This window comes from Aplysia californica, unplaced genomic scaffold, assembly GCF_000002075.1.
Source record: "Aplysia californica isolate F4 #8 unplaced genomic scaffold, AplCal3.0 scaffold00217, whole genome shotgun sequence".
NCBI classification, from domain to species: domain Eukaryota; kingdom Metazoa; phylum Mollusca; class Gastropoda; order Aplysiida; family Aplysiidae; genus Aplysia; species Aplysia californica.
Window position 1 is genome coordinate 1,063,836 of NW_004797487.1, and position 11,544 is coordinate 1,075,379.

At 39.3% G+C, this 11,544-nt stretch overlaps 1 protein-coding gene across 1 annotated transcript in view; it reads left to right on the forward strand.

Moving 5' to 3' along the window:
- The first annotated feature begins 2,534 nt into the window (after positions 1-2,534).
- Positions 2,535-11,544, forward strand: part of LOC101862419 (peptide methionine sulfoxide reductase MsrB) — a 17,300-nt gene continuing 8,290 nt past the window's right edge. The window contains exons 1-2 of the mRNA XM_005099567.3: positions 2,535-2,819; positions 10,715-10,773. The gene's annotated coding sequence lies outside the window, so the exon portion shown is untranslated. The remainder of the gene's footprint in view (positions 2,820-10,714; positions 10,774-11,544) is intronic.

Consider the following 11,544-nt stretch of genomic DNA (forward strand, 5'->3'; position numbering starts at 1 on the left):
AAAATCTGCTAGATTCAAACGCTCAAGTGACAGTATGACGGCGTCTAGGCGTTTGAATCATGTTAATAACGCCACTAGACGAGCGCCAGTGGTCGCTTGGGCGTTTGAATAGCCGACAAATTAAAACATATTTTATTAGTTTTAAGAGTAACTATAAAGTTCAGAGTAATTTTTAAAGTTTTTTGATTGGGTCCTCTAGGGCAGAACTGTTTTTGGCCTTGGTTAAAAAAAAAAAAAGACCATTCATCTTAACGTTCAATTTGTATTGGATGTTTTTGTTCAGTGTTTATCAAAGGCAACATACGTTTGTGACAACGGGGTCTTTTTGTTTCAGCCAGGTCTGAATGATTTAGAAATCGAACATCAAAGGAGGGATGGGGGGTATCGTTTTGCTTTCTAAAAATCGTTCAAGATTATCCATTAACACATAGACCATACCATATTTCAGCGACCTTTCCATTACAGTGTCCTGTCCATTTATATTTGCGTTTATCCTTTTTCAAGGTATTTGTGTTCAACAATTTTCTCCTGTCTGATACAAATGTCGCAGACTGGATACGGCAAGATAGCGTAGTGGTCTGATAAGTACAGCCATTACTGAATATATTGAACGTGGCATATTTATTGTCAGTAGACTCCTCCAGGAAGTTACTGACACAAGAAGAGAATTCATTGGAAATCAATGGTCCTTCTCCTTTGTGTCAAACGTGACACTTCACATCTTTGGTTACCTAATATAAAAAAATAATAGAGACAAATAATTTAGTCCTGTTATAATAGTGCAGCAGATGCGTTCAATGTCATACTAACAAATCCGCTTCCAAGTCCATGGACATTCGACACAATCTGGTCCAATCCACTGGGTTTTGTGTACGCTTCATGTTAGATTCTTTCTCTTATAAGCCTACCTTGCATACATCACAATGATCTTTCCGATATACACACAACAACAGGTTCCTTTAAAAAAAAAATCTCTCTCTACTAAAGTCGCCTGGAACAATATGACGTGACTCTTTCTGTTTTCTGTGGTGCTCTCTATAATAATAATACTAAAGGCCTTTGAGGTTTTGAAAGTGTTAGTCGAGATAGATTCTGCCTGTATTCTGTCTGTAGTAATTGGAAAGCAATTACGTCAAATTGGCAGAAGAATTATTTATAAACAAATTTCTTGTCCTGCTCTGCTCTCTGGTAATTTGAAAAATCGTGGAGCCCCAATCTCCAAGTCATGTAAACTGTCTATGCAACAGTCATGAATAACCACTGTGAGAGAGCAGTTGTATACAAACTCATTGTTTTTCATATAGATCTAGGTAGAATGTATGAGCTTTTATTCAAATTGAAGTATAAAACTGGAGAGTTGAAATTGAAGGGTTGTTGAAGAGAGGATTTTCGGGGCGAATATGTTTATGGGTTGCTTTTTTTTGAGTGACAAATTAAGTATAATCTGCCCAGCACTGATTAACTAATCAATGATTCAAGAATGGTTGGCCTACACGACAGACAGATCTACAGCAAGCGGCGCATACTTAAAGGTAAATTAAGAGACGCGATCAGTCGTGATAAAAATACTCTCCAGTAGTTGTACCGAAGTAAAATAAGTGCCCCTTAGCGGTCCATCATATAATGTACTTTTAAAGAAAAAAAATCATTCGTCGGTACCTTTTGCCACAATCGACTTGATCGAATCAGTATTAACATATCCTTTAACGCCATCGTGCTCTTTTGTCAGCTACACTACCGAACCCAGTAATAGATTACACAAACCGCCTTGACAAAATCTTCTGGCTATTGATAGGGTTCGATCTGAGTCGAAGTTAGCTAAGGCAGCACTTTGTTTTGATGTTACCCTCCAGTCAGACTGTTTCGACAAAGGCCACAGTCGTGTGGGTAGCTTCGCCTACGCGACAGGTGATTCAACCGACAATTCGCCACAGTGCTGCAAAACTGGCACTTGGGCGGTTAAACCACGTGGAAATTGGGGACTGGTGTGACATAGGCGAATAATTTACTGAATGATTGAAACACTTTGCAGTAATCTTTCAAACTCGGGATTTTAACATAAGGTGTATCGAAGGCTGTACTACATAAGGGATCAAAACGTGAATTTCGAACATTTTGTCATTTGGGCCGTTGAATATCACGCGGCTAGCCAAAAGCTAGATCCATCTACTAGATTCTATTAACATTTTTAAAACTGCCGGCTCTATTTCTCCGAACGCTCGGGGAAATAAACTAGAAGTACTTGAACTCTATTTCTCACGCGCGTGCGTTTGTGTGTGTGTGTGTGTGTGTGTGTGTGTGTATGTATGTATGTGTGTGTGTGTGTGTGTGTGTGTGTGTGCGTGCGTGCGTGCGCGCGCGAGAGCACGCGCGTGTGTGTGTGTGTGTGCGTGCGTGCGCGCGCGAGAGCACGCGTGTGCTTGTGTGAGTGCGAGATGCGAGTACGCGAGTACGCGTCCACGCGAGAGAGATTTTTCCTCTCAAGGGAGGTCACTGTAGAAATGCTCGTCAGATCATTTACGGAAGTTAAAAACTTCTCCATCCTTTTGTCAACAGGAAGTTCCAGGCACCAACAAAGTTGTTGATAAATTTTGTGAGAAAATAACATTTGTGGATGATATTTATAAGTGTTCTTGAATTAATTATAACCATTAGGAAAGAAATAATTGATGTCTGCTTCAAGATCTTCCTAGATCTAGAATAGATCTATTTGCTCAAGTTTAGCGAGAATTAGAGTGAGGGCGAGAAGACGGTGCCAGAATCCGGTTCCACTACAGAAACTAAAACTGTTTTCAACACGGGACTTCAACACTTGGACTGTAGGTTACGTCGTAGTTGTAGATCTAGTTGTAGGCTTCAAAATTAGTTTTTGACTGCGTACGTAACAAAATATCATAAATCCGTTAATATTTTAATTTACGACGGAAGTAATAGAGCGGTTTGCACTCTCCAAACAATGTATTTTTCGTTTAAGTTTTGTAAACAATTGCCGGCATCTGACCATTCTTCATAGAGGATGTCTGTGGCGGTCTACATAGAACGACGCACCTGTCTGATTAGCTGCTAATTTTAGTAATGTGACATCATCACATCTTGGGATATCCACAGTCTATTTTTAGAAGGCCGTGGACACAAAGATCGTGTGTAGTGTAGTGTAGTGGCTATTCTCACCCGCCGGAAGTTCTCGCAAGATCAACTCCTCCCCTCTTCTCTCTCTCTCTGTCTCTTTCTGAATACTGTCTATGGGTGTGGACGATCAAATTGACCAAAACAAAGTTAAAAAATGATGTTAAAACACAAAAGTAAATTAATTTGATTGTCTACAAAGATGCTACGGCTATTTAACTTTTCGAATCGAGCCGATCTACGCGGGTCGCCATTTTGTTTTGCCCGGAAATTTTCGCGCTACTCCTCTCTCTCTTTTTCTCTCTCTCTCCACTGCCCACAGACAAAATTGTACGCTTTTAGTTGGCTACAGTTGTAATGGAACGTTTGTTCACGGCACAGAATTCTACAATTTTTCTGTTATCACAGTGTAGAATTCTGTGGTTTAGGGTGAACGCAAAATTTGGTGAACGCGCACCGGGTGAGAATAGCCACAAGACTTGCCTGCACTATTCTCACTCCGGGTGAGAATAGAGGTGGCCTTGCTTAAAACATTTTGCCATCATATTTGGGGGAAAATTCAAAGAAACTGAGTGGTAAACATCATCAATCAGCAGGGGCGAAGGCTGACTTGTTTGACAGGGTAATCAAAGTGAAACGGGACCAGATATGGCCTGTAGATATGACACAAGAATCTTACTCGAGGCGGCGACTCTGAGTTGTGAATGAAAACAAATCCGGAATTCATATTGTATGTTCAACCGCCTAAATAATCGGGAAAGTGTCTTATTAAATATCAGTTCCAACTAAAATTAAATTTAACTTTAGATGTGAATACATAAACACTAGGGTTGGGGCGAGCGGACGGACGGGTTTGTTACTCGCGGACTCAGTCAGAGCGAACGGGTATCGGACGGCAATGAGAGCGAACTGCGAACCTCAAGACAGTTCGTTTTTTGGGTCCGCTCCACAATTTGACTCTCTCAGCGAGCGGACTGCGGACCTCAAGCCTCAAGTCAGTTCGTTTTTTGGGTCTGCTCCACAATTTTATTCACTGGGCGGGCGGGCGAACGGACGAACTCTAGCAGACGAGATACTCGACGTGAGATTAGACCCGTCGTCTATTGTATTAATAAGGCCTGATGTTTCAAACCACTAGCGGTGCCACAGGGAGTGAGAGAGGCTGGTGACATAGTACTATGTGTGTAACCTTTCACCTCGTGCGTGGGGGCACACTGTGTACGTTCCAATTATCTCAAAGGCCGGGGAGGGGGGGGGGCGCGGAAATTTCCGCCAAGAGTAAGAGCCATGAACGCCAAGCTACAATGTGAGACAGGAGGGTGATTTTTTAATATTTGTTTTTGCTTTTTTTTTGGCGGGGGGCGGGAGTGTAAGTTGTAGACAATGGAAGGAGTCGTTCCCGTCCGACCGTCCGTCCGCCCGCTCGAATACATGGAGTCTCTCGGTCCGCCCGTCCGCTGACTCGCTAAACGAACTGTTGTCTCTGTCCGATGTGTAGCGAGTAGCGAGTAGCGAACTACTCTTCACAAACGGACGGTTCGTTACCCGTCCGCTCGTTTGTGGGTAATGCCAGCGGGTAGTTCGTTACCCGCGGACGCTAATATTGCGAGCCCGACCCAACCCTAATAAACACAAAGCAAAGAAGCAGAGACATCAGTACTAGATCTATATGTTATAGATCTACCAGTGAGTCTAACTCTTTGGTAGAACATGACAATTATCATTTTTAAATTTTACATTTGGCTGTTTTTGTTAGCCTTCCGCGGCCAGGAGCTGGTGTCATAACCAAGGTCACGATCTGATTATAGGACGGTAAAAAGTCGAGGAAAAAAAGCAAGTACTTGCAACAGTGAAGAGATTGTTAGGAGTTAGTTCCCCTCACATTTGTGAGGTAGACTCGACCAGTGTTAGTTTGCTTACATAATCAGGGCTTGAGATTGATTTTGACTGTGACCCCAAAGGGGTGAACAGGGTATATGTGGCAATGAAACAGCTTAGACTGCTATGCACATGTTCCCTTCAACTATATTGGTGGACTCTTCCAGCCTCACTTTAAGCTTACTTAATCAAAGATTGCGGCTGCTTATGGAGTGGCCCGAGAGGGGTGAGGAGGCTATTTTTGTGGCCGTGAAACCGTTTTGAATGTTAGGCATACTGTTCATTGTTGATTACGAACGTCTTTTGACATTTAATTTAAGAGGTTTACGTTTATGGATGAATTTGACAGCGACTGTGTTTCAAAATTAGGAAGGGAAGCAGTGATTATTTGATTATATAGACGCTTCGCCCCTGTCAATCAGCAAGAGGAGGTAGCGAAGTGTTAAAGTATTATAAGTATCGATGTGTTTCGCACGTTAAAATTTCACCCTTGCGGCTTACTGCAACCAGTCAGCCATGCTCTGAGTGGTTGCAAGGTTTCCGGTATGAATAACGTTTTTCGTAATTCCGGTACTTGGACATGATGGAAGATCGCTTAACTCATTCGCTACGTATTATTTTCGGCTTGTGGACGAATTCTTTTCGGGAGGGCGAAATGAGATGATGACTAGTGCGCAGTTCACAGGTCTTTGGGGCCATAAATTCAAATAAATATCAACATATTATATACCAACATTTTCAGTATGGTTTGTAGAATACACCTGTATTGTTTATTTGAGTATTTTTCAACTTTGGTTCCTGTAAGAGGCGATTATGCAAGACAATTGTGATTGGATGCGGATAAAATTGGAAAATAAAAAATCTATAATCTCAGGTAAAACTAACCTAGTCAAATGATACCTCAAAATAACCATAACTGTATATATAGAACAGGAAAATATTGAAAAATGTGCAGTTATTTACATACATTCCATAATATTTGTACATTTGGATCACAACATCCGATATTGAAAAAAAATAATTTTGAAAAAAGGATCACAAACAGAAAAAAATAGGCGTAACTTATGTGGAATTATTCAGAATTGCACTTGGAATAAACCTATACATGTCTTGAGTGGTACTTTTTGATTAATTTCACCCAAAAGTAGTGATTCTGGGGAGAAAAAAATATTTTGACTATTTAGATCTAGGCCTAGATCTAGCACCCAAAAATATTGATTTCTCAAATACAGTGCATGGCAATTTGCGTCCAATAGTATCAATATTATAAAAGAAGAGTCCTACACTGAGCAAAATAATGATACATTTTGTTGTGTAAAAGCACTAAGACTGGTGTCTGGGCTATAATTTGGGCTTCGCAATAAAACAAAGTCGAATAAACTACGAAATCATGTTTCAAAACTGAATCAAAACTTCCGATTTTCGGTGGAGACGCTTGACCCGGAAGTCAACATTATATTATGACCTTTATTTTAACATGGATAAGTGGATTGGAATAGAAACCAAGCTAAAATTGAACGTCGGTTCTAGTGCCGCCGGGGGCGGCTTAACGTACTGACGACACTTGAGCCGCGCCGCCCCCCACGGCTCGGCGTAGCGAATGAGTTAAGCTTAGGCATAGATTGTAGTTTCTTGATGCTCAGAACAGTATGAACGTTGATGCTTAAAATTGAAACGTGGTAAATGCAAAGACAATAAAGTGCTCACGAAATTTGTCGTAAAGACGCTGGAAGACTGTACAGTCCCCTTTCAACTCTCTGGAAAAGCATTGCACCAAAGCGTCTTGCCATCAAAGATTCTCTACTACCAATCATTGGCTATATTTCGCTGATCTCGAGAATCCGAAAGTTTTATCCAAGGGAATTTACTGCAAGAAAAGCTTGGAAGTGTTTTCAACTTTCATTTTTGGTGAATTATTAATTGCTGTTTTTAATTGAGTTTTGATTGATTTTCTGTGTTTACAAATTGGTGACATGATTGTGCGACCAGCTGATTTGATAAACAATGTAATGTCTCAGCGACCAGGACCGTCTGGTGATTTGATGAGTAAAAGGGTTTAGTGTCCCTTCAGAAAGGCTAGGGAAATACAGGGTTGGTGATTTTTTTGATTTTTTAAATAAAAATTTAAAAAATCGATTTTTTAAATTTAAATCAAGATTTTTTAAAATTTAAATCAGATTTTTTTGATTTTTTAAATTTAAAAAAAAATGTCGACACAGTTTGGGATTTTTGGTTGCTAAAAGTATGTTCTTTTAGTGCAAAATGCATTGTCTTTATTTTATATAATGATTAATTTAAGCAACCGCAAAAAAAAGCCTTAATCTACTATATATCTATAATATATCAGTGAATTATAGCTACAGACAAAAAATGAAGAAAATGTCAGTCTAAAAGGAAGGGGGGGGGGGGGGGTAATTATGCATAGATAAACTTGCATTTTATTACAGTGTGTGTGTGTGCGCGCGCTTGTGTTTGTCTAAAAAGAAAAAAAATGTTAATTTCAATAATGAAAAAAAAAAAGTAAATTGAATACTGTATTATTTTACAGTAACAGGGGGGAAAGCAGACTTTTAAGCATGATTATATTAGTCTACTAAACCTTACATCTGTTTTATAAAACCAAGGAAAGGAATTCTGAATGTTTAAAGATGTAGAAACAGAATAAATTTTTTAAAAGTGATTTAAATCACTGAGTTTTATCTTTAAAATCAAGTTGGTTAAAATTTTTAAAAATCAACTGATTTAAATCGACCTGATTTAAATCAACCCAACCCTGATTTTAATTGAAAAACAGTGACAGGGGGGAAAGCAGACTTTTAAGCATGATTATATTAGTCTACTAAACCTTATATCTATTTAATAAAACCAAGGAAAGGAATTCTGAATGTTCAAATATATGTAAAAACTGAATACATTTAAAAAAAAGTGATTTAAATCACTGATTTTTATTTAAAAATCAAGTTGATTAAAATACTTAAAAAATCAACTGATTTAAATCAACCCAGCTCTGATTTCAATTATGGATTATATTAGTCTACTTAACCTATCTGTTTTATGAAACCAAGGAAAGGAATTCTGAAGATTGAAATATGTAAAAACTGAATAAAAATACATTTAAAAAAAAGTGATTTAAATCACTGATTTTTATTTAAAAAATCAAGTTGATTTGAATTTAAAAAATCAACTAATTTAAATCAACCCAACCCTGGGGAAATATGTTTATATTGCGTGAAAATCACTGAAAGTGAGGTCTTAGTGGGTATAATTCATGTTAGGCCAGTGGTTTTTTTTCAACAATTAAAATAAAAAAATTCTAATTTATTTGTCAGGCTATAAAATATTCTTCATATTGCACTTACCACGCCAGCTTTGGTAAATTTGCAGGCTGCAAACTCTACTGTTTTTTGGTGTTTGGTGTGGTGAAATAGTGGTTGCATAAAAAACCTGCAACAGCAAATTGGGGAAAAATACTGGGGCCATGAAGTGCACTTTGGACAAAATAGTTCCAAGGCGATGATATGTAAGACAAGTCTTATGTAAATGTATGTAACTTAGTCATACTGTGCAAGCAGGGATATTTCTAAACAAGAAGTTTTAATCAAAAAATGTCAAATGTCTTCAGTATGTGAATAATGAAGATCCTACCTGTCACCCCACAGGCACTAGTTTTGATCAGTGTGACTCTATGAACACGGGTCCGTCCAAACTCCTGTAATGCAATTATTCGGATACAGACACGATACTGTGGAGCCTCAGACCTGGCCCCCCTTGGGTCATTTCCAGTAGAGATCAGTTTTCAGCCCCCTCCAACGCTGACTGCGCATTTCCCGGTCGCAATTCTCTATGGGCCAGGAATCTCCCTTTGGCCAGCTTGGGCATGCTGCTCACTAACATAGTGCCTTGGTTCATCAAAGATTCCATCATTCTATAAGTAGAAAAATAGAATGCAATTTTATGCAAACAGCAAAGATGCGTTGGTCCAAAAAGAAAGAGAAGCATGTCATTCTCAAAAAGAAAAAGACCCACGATGTACGGTACTCGCATTCATGCTAGAGTAGAAGGACACATGTGTCTGAACACTGGAGCTTGAATGGACACATGTCCCAATAGATGCAGCCAGTTTTGATACATGTGAGGCAGCGTGGTGGAATCAGGCTCTCGTCAAAATAACCAAAGTGAAGAAACTGGCTTTTTAGCGCAGGCTTGTGAATTTTTATCAAATTTTTGTTTTTTGGCTCAACACCTTTCTTGCCCATTAAAGAACTAAGTTCTGTGTGGATTTTTCTGAAAAACGTTGATCAAAGGCTTAAAAATTTTTAATCTAAGGAAATAGCTAATCTTTGGCGACCATTTTCTCACTAATTTTACCTCTGAAAACAGGTGACCCCCACCTCCTTCAATTGCAAATATCTCGACTTGTATTCAAGATAAATGAATACTTTTTTCATCCAAATAAAGACAGGTGAACAAGCTTTAAGATGACAACAATAACTCTACATGCCCAAAAATTGACGAGAGCCTGATTCCACCACGCTGCCTCACATATGTAAACTGTACTTTTATTGTGTTTATGATTTTCATGATGACAACTTTTATAACAACCGTAGTCTTTGCCTAAAGGCACGGTGCTCGGGAGGGCTCCTTAGCGTGTGTTTATATGGATCGTGCGTTTACATGAACCTTAGCAAGGGGAGGAAGGGATGCAGTTATCTCAATTCCTTATTACTCTAGTGACCTCCCTTTGGGGTGGGGGTCATTTTGGTCAATAATGGGACGACACGTGACTGTTTTGTGGATTCCCCGACTGGGGTTAAGAATACAAATGTGTTGAATTCGAGGGGGGAGGGAGGGAGGGGGAAAAAGACACTCAATGTAATGAATGCACTGTAGTATAACGTCGGAACAGATACCTTAAGAGGAAACTGATGGTGATAGTGACAGTCATAGAGACGACGGGGCAGCCAAGTGACTTTCCAAGCGACCACCTGCGACCGTAAATTCATGTACAACATTAGAATCATAGATCTCTACTTTCAGAAAAACGTTTCTTTTGTGATTCGTCGAAAAAGTACGTCTTAAAGTTCTTCGAGCACAGCTGATTAGGCTTACTTGGCTAATATTTAATCCTATAGAGGCTTATCAAGTGTTTTACGGCATTTACGCGTGTCACGCTATAAGGCCTAGTTCTAACGTCTAACTAAACATTACATGCAGTCACCCAAATACCAGTCACAAACCTTAGAACGTTCTCTCAAAGATACATTTCCCAGTGACCAATCAAAAAACATTTCAGTCCCCCGATCCCCCCCCCCCCCCCCCCCAACTTTTCACCGACCAGTCCTAGACCTGTTGTGTCTGTGAAAAGTTGGGTGTGAAAACGCTGTCCGTCACTCTCTTTGTTCGGTGTGAGGGGCAGTTTCACCAAATATCCGGTTTTCTAGGCTTGTCATGTGAATGCAAACTGTGCAGGTTGTAGTGAAAGTTTCCCCTTGTCAAGCTTTACCTGTCAGCATGTTTCACAGATCGGAGCGTGCGTTTAGAGGGAGTGACCGTGCGTTTGTACGTCTAAATTCTATAGTTTAAAAAAACGTCAGATGACGACAGCGTGCGTTTGAGTGGAGCGTGCTTTTGTATGGCGTGCGTTTAGGCGGAGACTACTGTACTTAATTTGATTAACCAAGTTACTTATTTGAGCTTTTTCATTCAACAGGTTTTCTCCCATCTTTTCAGCCAATTTTCATCTGATTCATCTTGTGGAGCGTAGAAACGGGTAAGGCGTACAATAGGTAGTGACACGATTTATGTAATCTTGACATATTTATTAAATTTTCTTTTGTTTTTGTTGGGGGATGGTTGGAGGGTGCCACTGGTAGAGTCCCAATTCTTTTCTTTCCCTCTGTTGTTTCTGTCTGTCTGTCTGTCCGTCTTGTTTTTCCCAGCTCTACATGGCCATTATCATGTCAATGTTCTTTTTACTCAAATTAACAAAACTGTTGTTATGTTGTAGAATTAATGGCTGTTTTGGATTTTTGATGTGATGAGTAATGAGTGCCTGAAACTGTTTTGGGATCAGGTTTCTACTTTAATGTTCACTTAATTCAGTTGTTGTTTATAGACTTACAAACCACCAGTGTTCAATGTCTATGTTTCCTCCTCTCCTTTTTCAGTTGTTTTTTTCTCCCTTCCTTCCTTTTTATTTCACTTCATTCTCTCTATTTGTTTATTATTTATTCTTTCTTTTCTTGTTCATTCTTTCTTCCTTCACTCTTTTTAAATTCTTTCTTCCTCCCCACCTTGTTCATGATTTTTTCAGTTTCTTTTCTCCCTGTTCATTATTGTCATTTGTGTCATGACCTGGTAGAATTAGGCGCTTGTCTATTTTTGAGCACATATATATGGAGTTATTGGCATCATTTTAACGCTTTCTCATTTTCCTTGCTTTTGATGAAAAAAATACCCTCTTTCTCTCTGTCTCTCCGTCTCTCTCTGTCTGTCTGTCTGTCTGTCTGTCTGTCTGTCTGTCTGTCTGTCTGTCTGTCT